Source organism: Narcine bancroftii, chromosome 8 (assembly GCF_036971445.1).
Source record: "Narcine bancroftii isolate sNarBan1 chromosome 8, sNarBan1.hap1, whole genome shotgun sequence".
NCBI classification, from domain to species: domain Eukaryota; kingdom Metazoa; phylum Chordata; class Chondrichthyes; order Torpediniformes; family Narcinidae; genus Narcine; species Narcine bancroftii.
Window position 1 is genome coordinate 22,827,090 of NC_091476.1, and position 16,373 is coordinate 22,843,462.

The 16,373-nt window shown below is 41.0% G+C and overlaps 1 protein-coding gene across 4 annotated transcripts in view; it reads left to right on the forward strand.

The window, feature by feature from the left end:
* Nucleotides 1-16,373, forward strand: part of mid2 (midline 2) — a 192,873-nt gene that overhangs the window by 72,233 nt on the left and 104,267 nt on the right. The window contains exon 2 of one of the 4 annotated variants that reach the window (XM_069893196.1): nucleotides 85-188. The exons of the other annotated variants lie outside the window; for them this stretch is intronic. The gene's annotated coding sequence lies outside the window, so the exon portion shown is untranslated. The remainder of the gene's footprint in view (nucleotides 1-84; nucleotides 189-16,373) is intronic. 4 annotated transcript variants of the gene reach the window in all.

Consider the following 16,373-nt stretch of genomic DNA (forward strand, 5'->3'; position numbering starts at 1 on the left):
TTCCTATGTACATATTAAAAAGTGCAACCAGGTCTCCAGATCGATTCACACGCTGCTTTCTTTCTATGTATGTTTCTTTTGCAGTTTAATGCAATTACGATTGACAAATTAATCAAGTCAATGATTCTCTGGCTCAGTGCACAGGTGTAAACTGTGAGCCGAAGAGAGAGAGAGAGACGCCAGCAAGGGTAAATAAACTCTCTCTGATCCAACTATTGCTTTGGAAACTTGTGGTTACGTGTCATACTTTGGTTAATACCTGTACTCACATGGGATTTGTGTGCTGGTTGGATGAAATACGTGCTATGGCTCTTTAAAGTTAGGAAGGATCCTCGACCCCACTCTATCTATGTCTCCAGAGTTGTTACATGGAGTTCGGTGGAAACAGTCGGTTAATAATAGAAATTATTCGACTTGGCTTAATTGCGAGGAGCTGCAGCCTCCACTCTCAGTGACAAGGCCCAGATTCTTGAGAATGTGATTGTCATTACCAGACTTCTTGACAGGGGTCACGGGGCACATTGGTGCCTGCGGGGGGGATCACAGGAAAATGTGCACTTGGGGGGGGGGGGGGGTTTAAAATCTGTTGGGGGGTGGGGGGAGAAATGAGCGATTTTGAAATGGTTTGAGAGAAACGTGTCACAGACATGTCTTGCACCAGTGAGGATAAAGGTCGCCAGCTGCATCTGGCTGGATAACAGTGAAATGATTCACTGCAGAATGTGTCTGCGGGTTACTTTGCAAAAGCAGAATTCCACCTCTCCAACCCTCTGGAGTCCCGCAGCGTGTTTCTCCACCCCATCCCCTCTGCTGATAACAGTCCTCGCTATTTACTTCGCTCTCTTTGCCAAGTCATGCGGGGGCTGCTTGGGTTTATTCCGGCTCCGATGCCCAAGGTACCTGCCTCGACTCTCTTGTTAGCCAATCATCAACTCCGTTTTACTTTTCTTGCCATTTCGATTCTGAAGCCGGCTTTATATCCCTATTTGAGACAATGCGTTGCTGGTATTTTTGACAGGCATAGATCGGTGTCTGTGAATTAGATGCAAAATATCGCAGGAAACGGCGTAACCAGCATGAAGCTGGTGTGAAATAATGGGGGGGGGATTCCCTGATGTATCAATGACCATCAAGATTCATTGACCCCCCCCTTTCTCCTTCCACACGTGCTGCCCGACCTGGTGAGAATCCCCAGCTTTTTAATTAATTGCCAATTTTCCCCTCCCCTCCAATTCTGGAGGCATCCGATCTCTTTCCACCTGGCCAGAGCCTTCATGAATGACTAACCAAAGGGGTTGCTGTACCCTATCCGGCAAAGCACTGTGGCTCAGTCCACCTATCCTGGCTGGAGACGTCATTGACTATTGAGGGGGATCACTGCGATTTGGTGATGATGTTAGTTCAACCCAAGCCATGGGTCAGGCCAAAGATCTGGTGCAGGTTCACTTTGGCTGCATGAATGGCTGAGGTGCAGATTGGAGGCATGACAGCAATCACATCACAGGACAAGCAGGGCTAATGACTGTTGAGACCTTCCCTGGAACTGAATGATTAAAAATTCTGCAGCCAGATAAAGCTTTGGAAAATGCAAATGGCTGGTTGGAGAATGTTCAATCCTGTGATTTGGAACTGCCCCATTCTCCTGTTCTTGAAGCCTTTTAGCCACATGGACCAGCAGCTGCCAGGTTCTTTATCTCACTGTGCAGGCTGGAACACCGTCAAGGGGAGAATTGGTAGTTTTGAGCTGATCTGTTGGGGATTTTTTTATATATATATATATATATGTATGTATAGAGTGGTTAGAATCAGGACTGAGTTGCCTGAGGTGGTGGCGTTGGCAAGGATGCTCCCAATATTTATGAAGAACCTCGACAAGCCCTTGAATGGCCAATACAAAGAGGGAAATGGACCCAATTTGGGCGAATAGGATTGGTGGAGTGCTTCTGTGTGGTATCACTCATTGTCACTATAATGACTGAGTGATTGGAGGAAGGAAACCCAATTGTCAAGTTTGTTTTGATGCTTGATATCAAAGCTGATGCAATATTTGGAATGATACGTGTAGGTAAATGATAATGAAGGAATTTGAATGACATTACGAGCATTGAGATGAAAACGCCAGGCAGTTCTGAGTCATGTGGGTCCTGATTATGTGATGATTATGGGAATGTTTAAGACTGTAATCATTTTTAAAATAGTTACTGAATATTTTACAGGGAATTGTTTGCCATTCTGAGGAGGCAATGGAACTAGGATGAATTTATTTGGAGGTGATGTTATCAATGTAAATAAAAATAATTTTGTGCTTGGATCGAAATGACCAGCACAGCAGTTTCTCAGATTAAAGAGGGGAAGACCGTGTTGGTAGGATGTGATTTTAGTTAAGGTTGAAACGGAGGAGAAGGATTGTATTACATGATATATGAGAAGTGTTGCATTTGAGCTGAATTACAATGAAAGCGTACATGGTCATAACGCATATAAAACACTGAAACACGATCTTGTGTATCAGGTCAAAGCAAAATTTCCAGCCCTCTATTTATTTTAATACCACCATGACACCTGCCAAGTGATTCTGACAACAGAAAAGAAGAAAAATGTTTCAACTTCACAAAACTAAATTAGTATTGACTAATGGAGAAAGAGTTTATTGCTGTAAAATTATAGATTAGGATAAAGCTCTTCTGTGTTTTGGGATTATTGTAATTTAATTGCTGGAAAATTTGTGAGTTATCGTTTATGGAATATGAATAATTTTTAGTCTATGCTCTCAACATTACTTCAAGAATTAAACCAAATCAATAGATGCTAACATAGGTCTTGTGATAATGATCCTTTGGGGCCCATTAAGGGCACAAACATCTGACTGCAAACTTGCTTTAGTGTGTAGGTCTGTACGTTACGCTGCACTTTCCTACTGTTTACACATCATCCCTGTCGTGCCTTTTATTTCCTTTTTTTTTATAAAGAAAGATTTCTAACTAATGACTCCTTTCCTTTTGGATTCCTCAAAATGTTTGTGGAAATGGGGAGAATGTCGCTATGCTTTGAATATTGTATTCCTTTTGGCTGTAGCACTATTTAATGTTTAAGTATATTCCTTACAGATGAAATGACTGTGTTTGGGAACTGAATTGGTACATAATGACCACTAGCTGCAATTATTAATATTTGTGGTTAGCCTTCAATCCATATTCACTGTATGAATCTTTATTTATTTTTAAGCTTGTTTTACGAGTTCTGAAATATGTTTTCAAGTTCTCATTTTTGGATTTGCTGGGTTCTTTTAGATTGTGTACCAAACTTGGTTGAAATTTGCAACCTGATTATTTGCTTTAGCACTGTCTCCAACCATCTCATCCTCCACCAAGATACCTATGTTATGTTTGTCTTCTAACTCCAGGCTTACTTTTGATTACCCGTGTTCCTCCGCAAATATTTTCTTGGTTTCTATTTTTATTCTGTGCAAAAGTTGATTTTGGTCCTTTATGGCATTTTTATCCCCATTTCTCATATATTCTGCATACTAATAAGTTATTTATTTAACTGATGGCTTGAATGTATGGATTGGTGTTATTTTGAGAATTCAATTTAGCATCACATTAGTGCACCCAACCCCGGTCCCGGTCCGGGCAGTATGGTCCAACCTAGGAGGGGAGGCAGGCCCCTCCAGCCCGGGTAAGAAACCTGCATAGGAGAAGGCCACTCCGATATAAAACCTACGACCCAAGGACCTCGCTGCCACGTCCCAGCTTGCTTGGCCACGGCACACGAACCATGGGTGTAAAGGGTGGGGCCAGTACTGCGCACACTGCACTCCACCTAAAAGCTCCTTTGCGCAGGCCCGAGGACATGTCCACGTCCTCCCCCTCCACGTCCTCCCCCTCCACGTCCTCCCCCTCCACGTCCTCCCCCTCCACGTCCTCCCCCTCCACGTCCTCCCCCTCCACGTCCTCCCCCTCCACGTCCTCCCCCTCCACGTCCTCCCCCTCCACGTCCTCCCCCTCCACGTCCTCCCCCTCCACGTCCTCCCCCTCCACGTCCTCCCCCTCCACGTCCTCCCCCTCCACGTCCTCCCCCTCCACGTCCTCCCCCTCCACGTCCTCCCCCTCCACGTCCTCCCCCTCCACGTCCTCCCCCTCCACGTCCTCCCCCTCCACGTCCTCCCCCTCCACGTCCTCCCCCTCCACGTCCTCCCCCTCCACGTCCTCCCCTCCACGTCCTCCCCCTCCACGTCCTCCCCCTCCACGTCCTCCCCCTCCACGTCCTCCCCCTCCACGTCCTCCCCCTCCACGTCCTCCCCCTCCACGTCCTCCCCCTCCACGTCCTCCCCCTCCACGTCCTCCCCCTCCACGTCCTCCCCCTCCACGTCCTCCCCCTCCACGTCCTCCCCCTCCACGTCCTCCCCCTCCACGTCCTCCCCCTCCACGTCCTCCCCCTCCACGTCCTCCCCCTCCACGTCCTCCCCCTCCACGTCCTCCCCCTCCACGTCCTCCCCCTCCACGCCCTCCCCCTCCACGTCCTCCCCCTCAAAAGCAACCGCTGCAACCATGTCTGCCTGTCCCGCATCGGACTTGTCAGCCACAAACGAGCCTGCAGCTGACGTGGACATTTACCCCCCTCCATAAATCTTCGTCCGTGAAGCCAAGCCAAAAGAAGTGCACCCAACATTAAAGAAATGAGTATAATAGCAATTTTTCCCCATTTAAAAAAAAAGGGGAAAAAATACCCTTTTAGTACAGAGGCCACACACTAAAAGGAGCAGGAAACTCCTATCACAAACAGTGGAGGTAGGAGACTGGGGAGGAAGATCTATAGTGAGCATTCCCCATCCAACTGATGAACAAATTCACATCAGGAGTCAGAAGGCCTGCTGTTTATCCTCCCCCTCCACTACACCCTTTCCAATTTTTAGGCAACACAGACCTGATGGCCCTTGTCATGTCTCCTTTCATGTCAAGATATTGGTCAGGATTCAGAAGGAGGATCATTAAATTAAATCAAATACTGTATTATTTTTAATCTCATAACCTTGTCATCTTAGTTTGATTTGTACAGTGCCATTGTTTAAGAATATGTGCATAATTCTGTTATCTTTTATTATTATCATACACTGAATATTAAATTTTCTCATTGGCCAGTTAAATGCAGTATTGTTTTGAGTGGGTTGTTAGCTATGTCAGGAAAAATCTATTCAGCATTTATAATGTAATACAAAATGTGGTGGCAATAATGGGAACTCCTGTACTTCAGCGGAAATCATTTATAAGTGTGAAACAAAGGACCTAATCAAATCTCCCATTTTCCCTTTCTAGCACATTCTGCTTTGACATGGGTCAGCTTTCATATTTATGCTGACAACACTAACATCTATTCCCCTGTCAGTACCATGGATATGTAAACCATCCTTGTGTAGTCTGCTGATCTGACAAGTCTTGAACTTGTTATTCTGTTAATTTCCTGCCAAGTATCCAGAGTCTTGCTCCTGATTCAAACTCTCTCCCCCACTTCGCTGAAACTGAGCCTGATAATGATCTTAAATTCCTAAAGCTAGAGAGTATCAACACCCAATGGCTTCTGCATTCTGCAGTTTTCTAAATGTGCTGCACATCCACACATCAATACACATCCACACCTAAATTAGTTCAGTGCTAGATTATGTTGACTCTGAAGATCCACCTTCCTTAAGGTTCAGCTGGCCCCAAAAGTATATGCTTCTTTCTAACACTTACTGTGTCACCTACATCATCCTATCCTGGGAAACAAGCCGCAGAATGTGGAGAATTCAACTTCCCTCACAGTCATCAACACTTTGACCCGCTTTTGCTTTACTGAACCAGTCCCATTGTTCCATCATCGATGCAGAGCTCCCGCCTAACTTTAACCCACCCATACCCTCTCTTGCTAATTATCTTACTTCTTCCAGATGCCAGATCAAAGCCTTTGATTCAACCAATTCCATTGTTACTTCATCATCCAAGCTTACTTGGCTTACTGAGATATTTTATTGTTAATGGACATAAATTCTGTTTAAAAAAAAAAGCAATAATCTGTGGCAAAATTGATGGTTAAATAAAAAGCTAAAAGGAGTAATTTTTGAAAAAGACTGGGAAGGAACAGTGAAGAGCAGGAGACGTGTGAAGAGATGCACCAAGAAAACTTCACGGATGAAGCTTTTGAGGTTGAAGAAGCAGAATACAGAGAGAAGATAAAGAAAGTGAGAAATAGTGAATAGGAAAGATGCAGAACAAGTAAATTGGTAAAAATGAGACCCTGGGATGAAAAAGATGAAACCATTGGGGGAAAATAGATTTAATCATTGAGGATAGGCATGGGATACAAATAGAGGGAAGCATGCCAAAATGTATATATTTTTAAAAAATAACTAATGAAATGACCTCATGGTGGGGGGGAGGGGGGGTGGTGGAGTGCAATTTTCAATAGACGTTACAGATAGGACGTGTTCAAGCTGGAGATTTACATTGGAAACAGTGTAATCACTGAATTTGCAAGGGTATTTTCCATGAGCAGATACTTAAGGATTAATGAAATGTGTCAGTTCCCCTATTTTCTTAATTTTTCTTATATAAAGCAATAGCTAAATATATTTTGGTGCTGTTGGTATGCAGAAAATTTGAGAAACAAAATGAAAATGTGACACACACTTAACACAAGAAAATGATAGGATAGCCAAAACAGCTGTTAAAAATGGATAAATCCTGAGCGTAAAGACTTCCACTCTGTTCCATGCTGACTTGCATCAAAACCTAAATGTGGTTAAGAATGACAGTTTTTTAAAGAAACCTGAGCCATTAACATGGTGAAATTACATTGAAGTGTTTTTGCCCTTTCTTGTCTGCTGTGTGTCTTCTTAAGTCTTTTGTCTCCCGGTTAGTACCGTGAGTGTCATGAATTAGAGATGGGTTAATATTTCCTACTTTATATAATTTCAGTTTTTATTTTTCTTCCCAACTTCCCTACTTTATATAATTTCAGTTTTTATTTTTCTTCCCAAGATAATCTTGTAACCTTTTGAGTTAGATGGATGACCCAATGCTTGAAACTGACAGTGTTGGGTTAATTGTTGCAAACTTATGAGGCATGCCTACAGAATTGGACTGGGAAAATGATCAAACCATTTCATTAAGGACTCTCATTGTTCACACTTTTTCATTTATTCAGCTATGGCTGGATTATGAAAGCAACGTGAATTAGCAGAGGATTAATTCCCTCTCCAGATATTTTTTAAAATATTCACAAATCACTCTTCCATTTTGGTATTGTCCATCCACTTGTATTTACATACCTGTTAAATCAGCAATTAATTTGACATCCTCCTGGTTTTCTATTGAAGTTAATACTTAATCAAGGAGACATTGGATATATTTTTAAAAATCTGGTTTAAATATAGTTGCTATTCCTGAACACTATTTGCATGTTGTATCAAGTGATTTTTTTTTCTCTGTATTACTCCCATATTCTGTTCAAGTTCTGTAAGGTTTGTTTTTCATGTAAGGTAATGTTTCCTGAATCAATTAAGTAACCAAAGGTGCTTCTCCTAACATGTTCTGCCATATGAAACTAAGTTTGCATCCTGGCTCACGACCCCCATTCAATTCTTGTTCTTCACATTGTCGGCTAAACCACACCAAGGCATCAGCAATTGGTCACTGGAAATCCATGCAGGATCACAGCTACTGGAAGCCATCTAGTGATATCAGGTGGAATGTCTGCATATGCAGATATAAATGAGAAAGCAAGATAAGCTATTAAATTAAAACAGAAAACGCTGGAAATACTCAACAAGTCAGACTACATCACTTGGGAAGAGAAACAGAGTTAACCTTTCAGGCACACAAAAATATTTTTATGCTTCTCTGAACATGTGACAATAAATTAACTAAACTATTTAATTAACCCTTTCCCAGAACTCTGCTCCTCTTCCCACAAATGTGGCCTGACCCAAGTATTTCCAGTGTTTACAGCATCAACAGATTTAAAAAAAAATTAATTGGTCATTAAGTTGATGGGTACTTAAGGACATTATCCCACTCAAAGAAAAGTCACTAGAGTGAATTATTGAATAATGTTGTTGAATGGAATTGGTAGAAAAGCAAATCCTTCAGGAGGGGAAGTAAAACGAGAACTTAGAGAAGCCTCGCCAACTTTCTGAATTTAAAGTAATTTTGGCCAAGGTGACTCTGGGCTCTTTTCCTTTCTTCACAACATGTCTTTATTTGGTATTAATATTATATTATTCATGGGACAGTTAGGGAAGCAGTCAGCACAACGCTATTACAGTGCCAGCGACCCAGATTCAAATCTGGCACTGTCTATAAGGAGTTTGCGTGTTCCCTGTGTCTGTGTGTGTTTTCCCTGGGTACTCTGGTTTCCTTCCACCCTCCAAAATGTACAGGATTATAGATTAATTTAGGTGTAATTCAGCAGCATGGATTTCAATGGCTGGAATCGGCTTTTACCATGTTGTAAATAAAATTTCGCCTCCATATCGGGGGCAGCAACCTCCCTTGAAGAAGACTGCAGAGCCCACCTCACTGACAAAAGACAAAGGAGGAAAAACCCAACACCCAACCCCAACCAACCAATTTTCCCTTGCAACCGTGCCTGCCTGTCCCGCGTCGGACTTGTCAGTCACCAACGAGCCTGCAGCAGACGTGGACATACTCCTCCATAAATCTTCGTCCGCGAAGCCAAGCCAAAGAAAGAAAATAAGAAATAAAATTTTAAATGTAGAGGGAAAAACGGCAACTATTTTGGAAGTGGAGAACATGAAGCCTCCTTGGATAAGTTTGTGTCCAATTTTCACAGATTTGATGGGAGAGGGAAGTTGCTATAAATAAGAAACCATTGATTAATTTGCTTGTATCAGTTTTGAAATGTTAGACTGTGCTCTATCATCAAAAGCACTCAAAGTTTGCAGAAATAAGGATGCTTGTGAGAATTGAGGTTACATTATCCCCTTCAGCTATCCCTTGGGCTACCACTCTTATTCTGTGGGTTCTGATGAAGCTGACATGGTTTTCCATGTGGGCCAGTTGGTACCTATCCAGGTAGATGGATGGATAATATGAGAATGTGGTGCTCTGTCTAATTTTGCTCTGTTTCCATGGCCCCTGATGAAAAGTAATGACATGCTCAAAGCCATCTTCCATTTTGAGCAATCATAGTCCGTAAGAACCACAAGGAAGGAAAGTTTGTTTTTTGAGGGTGTTTTCACCATTTTCCTTGAATTGTTTTAGCCATCTTCCTCATGACAGAATTTAGATTTGAATGTACACTTCAGAAGACGTGTGTTAGTCTTGTAAATGTGGTTCACCCATCAGAGCTAACTGAATATAATTAGAGCCTCACCCCAATGTTGGCTCATTGATCTCACAATCGTTTGCATAATTCTATAGAAAGAATATTAATCGTTAATCTTTCATGCATTGGGATGCCTGATGTAGGTTTTAACTTCTCAAAACAAACAGGATGGTGGAGATCTTTTGTGTTTTCTGATCGAGAAGTCGATAGCCTGTTCACAGGAGTTGCCTGCAGTGAACTTCAGCACAGACGAGACACTGCTGACACTCTGTCATTGTTGGTTGGGAATTGTCTGGGAACTGCTTTCTTTACAAGCTCCTCGAGATGTTTGACATGCAGGTTTTTGTGGTATTATTTCTGTGGCTACTGTGGTTTTAGGGTCAGATTGAAGAAGATAATAGGGTGGATGCCAGTGTTTAGTGTATCATTCATCAACATCTGTCGTTGATGATATCCTCTGGTCTCTTGATTGGATGATGATGTTATCTAGTATTTTCTGGTGCTGAGATCAAAGGTGATGCTATGAAATCTTGTATTTATCTCAGTGCTGAAATGTGCTGTTTACAACTAGGCCGCGTTCTGGCACTTTGTCAAGCGAACTAACTCAATTGGAGTTTTCTGTTCTACCTCCTTGTCAATTACAGTTTGTGAAAGGATTATGTCTTGGCTAACTCAGGCATTGAGAGTTTCTCTCCCTTGGGATGCTGGCTAGTATTTTTCCAAGGTTGGAATAATAATTTTTCATGGCCTCATAAGTAGCTTTTTGGATTGTGGCATAACCATGTACTCTGTGCTGTATTTTTACTGCAGTTCCATATATTATATGATCAGCTGGACTGCTTGTAAAATGAACTTTCTCAGTACATGTGACCGTGAACTTGAACTTGAGGCTCTGTGGTGAAGCAATGTAGTTTATTTAAAAAAAGATTCATTTTAAAACATTCTGGATTATTATTGGTTTTATATTATTCTGTTGTGGGTGATAGCAACATTATCAAGCACACAGAGTACATTTGGTGGAATTAGTCCTTGCCATTCCTTTTTCCCTGCAATACTTAACTAGGTTTCCCTTCAATGCATCTCCACTGTTCACCTGAACAATTCCACAAGGAAGAGTTCTGCATCCTGATCGATTTGAGTAAAGATGTTTCTTTTGAGTTACCCATTTCATTGTTAGTTGCTTCCCTGTTAATATGGAAATGGGTTTCTGGATTTTAAGTTGCTTTAAGGCTTTGAGTATAACTGCAGTCTGTGATATAATCTATGGCAATGCACAATGTAACCTTGAAAATAAATGTGGTTTAAAAAGGAGTGCCTTCTATTCAGGGAATGGAACAATTTTAACACTGATTGTTACTAGGTTATATATGGTCATTGTGAAGTAAACCTTCATCCACATCACATCCTGCAAATACTCCCAGTCTAGGTTTAACCTTAATGAAAGAATGTGAACACCACCAACAATGTACTCCAGTAGTATGGTATTCCATTCCTCAAAGCCTAAACAAGAACTAATAATAAACAACAATGATGCATTTCAGACTTGAATCTGAAGTTGCTGGTTCATTATTCTGCATAATCTGCTGAGATTTTTCTGTGTGTTTTGCTTTTGTATAAATTAATAAGGTTGTTATTGCTTCTATACCTAAAGTTTATTTAGATTTATCTCATCACATGGAAATGTTTTCACATCAAGATTTGGTTCTGATGCATAACGTTGAAGCAAAATTGGACTGAATCTATCAAGCCATGTTTACCTTCTCAATTCTAATTAGTTCCTAAGCAGGTAATAAAGATTTCAGTTTTTCAGCTTGACTTCTCAAGGCACTGCCATGGAATGAATTTATTCCATTGTGCAAAAACAGCAGGCAAATGTGTGCATAGACATGAGCTATTTTCCAATCCCATTTGAGGTCATGACTGATAGCTGATAAGAGCGAGCTGGCACAGAAGAGCATTTCAGATGAGGTCACCAGGCTTCAACTACATGTGTCCTTCCTAAGGGGAGAAATTAAGTTGTCATCTTCATGCTGAAAACTGTTTTAATTTGAATCAATCTTCAAATCTGTTTTGAGGTTAAGTAAAATTTGATGTACAAAACCTTACAGGATCTGTCCCAGTGAAGGAGATGTAAGATCTTGAATTTGGAGAGCAGTTGTATTTTCATAAACCATCTCTCGAAAGAAAAGAATACAAACGATTATCCCAAGGTATTATGGACCAACTTGCAATCAAATTGAATTCAAGGAAGTTTTACATAAGTTAAGGGCAGGAGACGTGAGATTTTCCCTGTCAGCTGAGGTGGGTGAAATACAAACCAGAGGATATAGGTTAAGAATGAAAAGGGAAAAGTTTAATGGGGACATTAGGGGGAACTGCTTCACACAGAGTAGTGGGAGAATGGATCTAGCTACTAGCTGAAGTGGTGAATGTAGGCTAAATTTTAACATTTAAAAAAAAATTTGGACAGGCACATGGAAGGGAGAGGTACAAAGGGCTATGGACTGAGTATTGGGACTAGGCAGAGTAATATTTTGGCACAGACAAGAAGGGCCTTTTTTCCTGTGCTGTTATGTTCTATGGTTCTAACTGCATTATTTTATGTAAATGGCAAATCATGCAGAGAGCCTGTAAGCATATCCATTCTTTCTCTTGTGTGTGAAGAGCTGGCTAGTGTGCTATTCACCCATTTAAAGTACTGAAAAGTGTGGAAGGATTTCTGGCTTTAACCTATTGATACAAGAGTCTGTGAATTCATGTTCATGATAAATTCAAAAACCCATGTTTTTGGCACTGCTACCAGATTTTGCTTTGATTGCAGACTGCCACTCACTCCCTCAAGCATTAGGGTAGTGGTTACCACAAAACTGTTATAGCGCCAGCCATTGGGACTGGGGTTCGAATCCTGCACTGTCTGTAAGGAACGGGTTCGTTCTCCCGGTGACTGTGGATTTTCCCCAGGGGCTCTGGTTTCCTCTCGCCCTCCAAACTGTACTAGGGTTTGTGAGTCAATTGGATATGATTGGGCGGCATGGGCTCATGGGCCTAAAGGGCTTGTTACCGTGCTGTTTGTCAAAATTTAATTTGTAAATCTATATTTAAAAATTCCCGTGACAGCATTGTGTGGATTAGATGCAGTACGGTTCTGCAAGTCAGATGCATCTGCATCAGATTGAAAAATGCCTTAATCTCAATCTCATTATGGTATTGTACATTGCACAACAGCACCGTGATCTACATCCGTGTTCCTCAAAGCTCTGATAATAAGGTTGACGAATCAGTGGAAATGGCGTTGAATTATAGGCTTCAATTTACTGTGACCTGGTTTAGTAATGGATTAAATGCATTTCACATGTGACTTGTGCAGCTGTCAGCAACGTAGCCTTTCAAGACTGAACTTCTGGACTGGAACAAAGCCTTGAAGATGAAAGAAGAGTGTTCTTTATTCATTGAGCCATCTGGTTGCCATTAGTTTTGTTTCATTCCCAAGAATTGTCCTTGATGCCAGGCCCATAATTTTGACCCATGGCCAGAGGCATTCAAGCACAAAAGATAACCATCAACCTGCTAAAATGTTAACATCCTTGAGTTGTCTTTTGGCATGCGCTAACTATAATCCTGAGTTATTTGCTTGTGCTTGCATTAGACAGGGGAGCATTATTGTAGGTACCATGTCAAATGACAATCTCTTAAAAATGCAAAATACTTCCCTGGCAACTTTTTTTTCCCTGTGATTACGTTGTTATTAATTTGCTTTGTTTTGTAAATGTGCTCCCATTTCTATCCATTTATCTTTTTATGAATTTTGTAATCCCCTTTAATAAGGGGATTTTGATGGATGAACAGAATGAATGAAAATGTGTCAATCTGGACATTCAATGTCCAGTTAATTTGAATTAATCGGTAGTGCTGTCCTTTAATTTTGACCTTTTTAAATTGCTCCTTTCCTAAAAGACACTTCTTCTTTGCTAGAGTGCTATTCTAAACTGTTGTCTTTGTTCTATTCTCAGTTGGCTGTTATTCAAGCTTGACGCTGAGCTCTGACAAAAATTATTTTACCAAGGAATTCAGAGGATCGAATCTTGCCAGTTTCTGTCCCAGCCTGTCATTAGTTCCTTTGCCCTTCTTGTTGACATTGTTGATGAATGGTTCAGCAGTTCCCAGTTTGTAACCCTCAGACACATTGGACAGCCTTTGAGCGTCCATCATCATCCACATTGAAACATTTAATACTGACGCAGGAAAAGCAAAGAATTGTGCATGTTTCAAATGGGAACAGGAACTCCTAGAAATATTTGGCTTGGTCAACATCTAAGGCAGAGAACCAAAGTGTTTCGGTTCACTGATCTCCCTTCAGAACAGTTGTTCTTGGTCATATTATTCTGTTCATCATCAAATAAATCATTTATAGTTAAGGCTATAATTGTTGACAAACGTGTTACAATCCAAGAGAAAAACAAAAAGAATGTATAATTACTTTGTCTTCATGGTTTAATGAAAGAAATATAGTGCTTGACAAAACTAAAACAGGTGTTTGAGGAAGGAATAAGCAAAGAACATCGAATAGATGTAGTTTATCTGGACGTTCAAAAGGTATTTGAAGAAATTGATGCAAGGATTTGTTATGTTGAACATGGTTTATGGATTTTGGATTACAGTTTACGTTAATGGAGGACAAGCAAAAGGTCAAACCAGAGCAGGAATGAACAGGTCTTTTTTTCTTTTTCAAATTAGCAGGCCTTTAATAATGCAAAGGGTCTTCAACTCTCCACAATTTATGAATAATTTAGATGAAATGGTAGAATGTTTTTTTTTTGCTTTTTTTTAAACGAGGCTAGGTGGTAAAATGAGCATTGAAAGGTACTCAGTAAAAGTACAGTGCTGGAGAAACTCAGCAAGTCAAACAGTGTACTTTATATATCAAAATTAAAATGTATAACCAACATTTCAGGCTCGAGCCCTTCATCGAGGAATAGAGAAATGTCGGCAGGTACCCAAACATAATGGTGGGTGGAGGGGTCGGGAGAGGAGCACAGACCCAAAGGCAGGAGATAAGGGGAGGGCACAACAGTAAACAGGGAGAGGAATGTGGTACATGAAAATCAAGTGTTGGTCCCACTAGGACCAGCCCATAAATTGGAGGAACAACACTTGATTTTCTATCTGGACAGTCTCCAACCAGATGGCATTAACATCAACCTCTCCAGTTTCTGCTAACCTACTTTCCATTCTCCCTCCCTTCCCTTTCCCCTTGTCTTCCTTCCCTAAAATCCCTACCCCCTTTCCTCTATTCTCAGAACCATCCCTCCTCTCCCTGCTTGCTGCTGTACCCTCCCTCCCTTATCCGCCTATTACCTCCTGCCTTTGGGACCATGCTTCTCCCCCTCTTGCCACTCCACCATTTTGTATGGGTGCCTGCTAACATTTTTCCATACCTTGATGAAGGGCTCAAGCCCAAAATGTTAGTTTGTCTTTGCTTAGGATCTGCTGAGTTTCTCCAGCTTTGTGTTTTTACTTCAACCATGATGTCTGCAGACTTTTGTGCTTTATTAATGGAAGTTACTCATGTGGTTTGCATGACATGAGACCTACACACTAAATGGTAGGGCACTAAGGAGTGTAGATCTAGCAAGAGTGTAGATTTGCAGAAAGATCTACAAATACAAATTTTTCCTTGAAGGTGGTGCTGCAGGTGGACAGGGTTGTAAAGAAAGATTTTTGGTATCATAGCCTTTATAAATCAAAGTATTGAGTAAAGGAGTTGCGATGTTATGTTGAAATTGTTAATATTGTGTGCTGATCTGGTCATCTAACTACAGGAAGGATATGAATAAGATTGAAAGAGTGCAGAGAAGATTTGTTAGGATGTGCCAGTTCTTCAGGAGTTGAGTTACAGGGAAAAATTAAACAGGTTAGGACTTTATTCCTTGGAGTGAAGAATAAGGATGGGAGATTTGATAGAGGTTTACAAGATTATGAGAGGTATAGACAGAGTGGATGCAAGGAGGCTCTTTCCATTTAGATTGGGGGAGATTAATACGAGAGTTCATGGTTTTAAGATGAAAGGGGAAAGGTATAGGGGGAACATCAGGGGAAAGTTCTTCACTCATAGAGTGACAGGAATGTAGAATGAGCTACCATCTGGTGTGAATGCGGGCTCAATCTTGTACTTTAAGAATAAATTGGATAGATACATGGATGAGAAAGGTCTGGAGGATTATGGAATGGGAATAGGTCAGTGGGACTAGCGAAATGGTGATTGGCACGGACAAAAGGCTGAATGGCCTGTTTTCTGTTTCTGTGGAGTGAGCGAAAAAGAGGAGTGAACATAATGTGGTGATGTATGAAGTTGTTTACTTTGGGAGGAAGAATAGAAAGTAAACAGTGAGCCACCAGTAAAATAATATGTAATATGCAGGTACAGGAAACTATTATGAATGTATACATCTGTACAGCTATTGCATGATCAACAGAAGCATCACTGGATTTGAACAGGGTTTATACCTCACACTGGAGTACTGTCTGGACATTAGGTCTTTGTACTTAAGGAGCAAAGATTTGACTTGGAGTCAATGTGGTGCACATTCACCAAGATTCCTGTGTTGAGGAGTTGAGAGGAGTGGAAGTGATTTCATTGAGGTACACAAGACATTGAGAAGACTGGCAGGATGGATTTTGAGTTTGTTTCCTTATCCATTTCTTGTGTTCTTATGGTGCTATCTTACAAAGCTGTGTATAACTAAACATTCTTATTGGGATATGTTGGTTGTTTACAAATTATCAGAGTCCATCAAAAGACATGAACATTTAAACCTCACATTGTGAGGTATTGAAAGCTCAAGTTCATGATGGTGATGGATTTTTGAAAAGTCATTATTTCCACCTAACAAGATGTTGCTCTTGTTCAAGTTAAAACCTGTTAGCTCATTTCCGACTAGTCAAGCTGGTATCCGTAGAGGGTAAATTTTATTAAGAAAGATTTATTGAGGTGCAGCATTAAGAGTAGAACAATCAAGGACCAACAGAGTGAGATTGTGAAGGAATAGCTT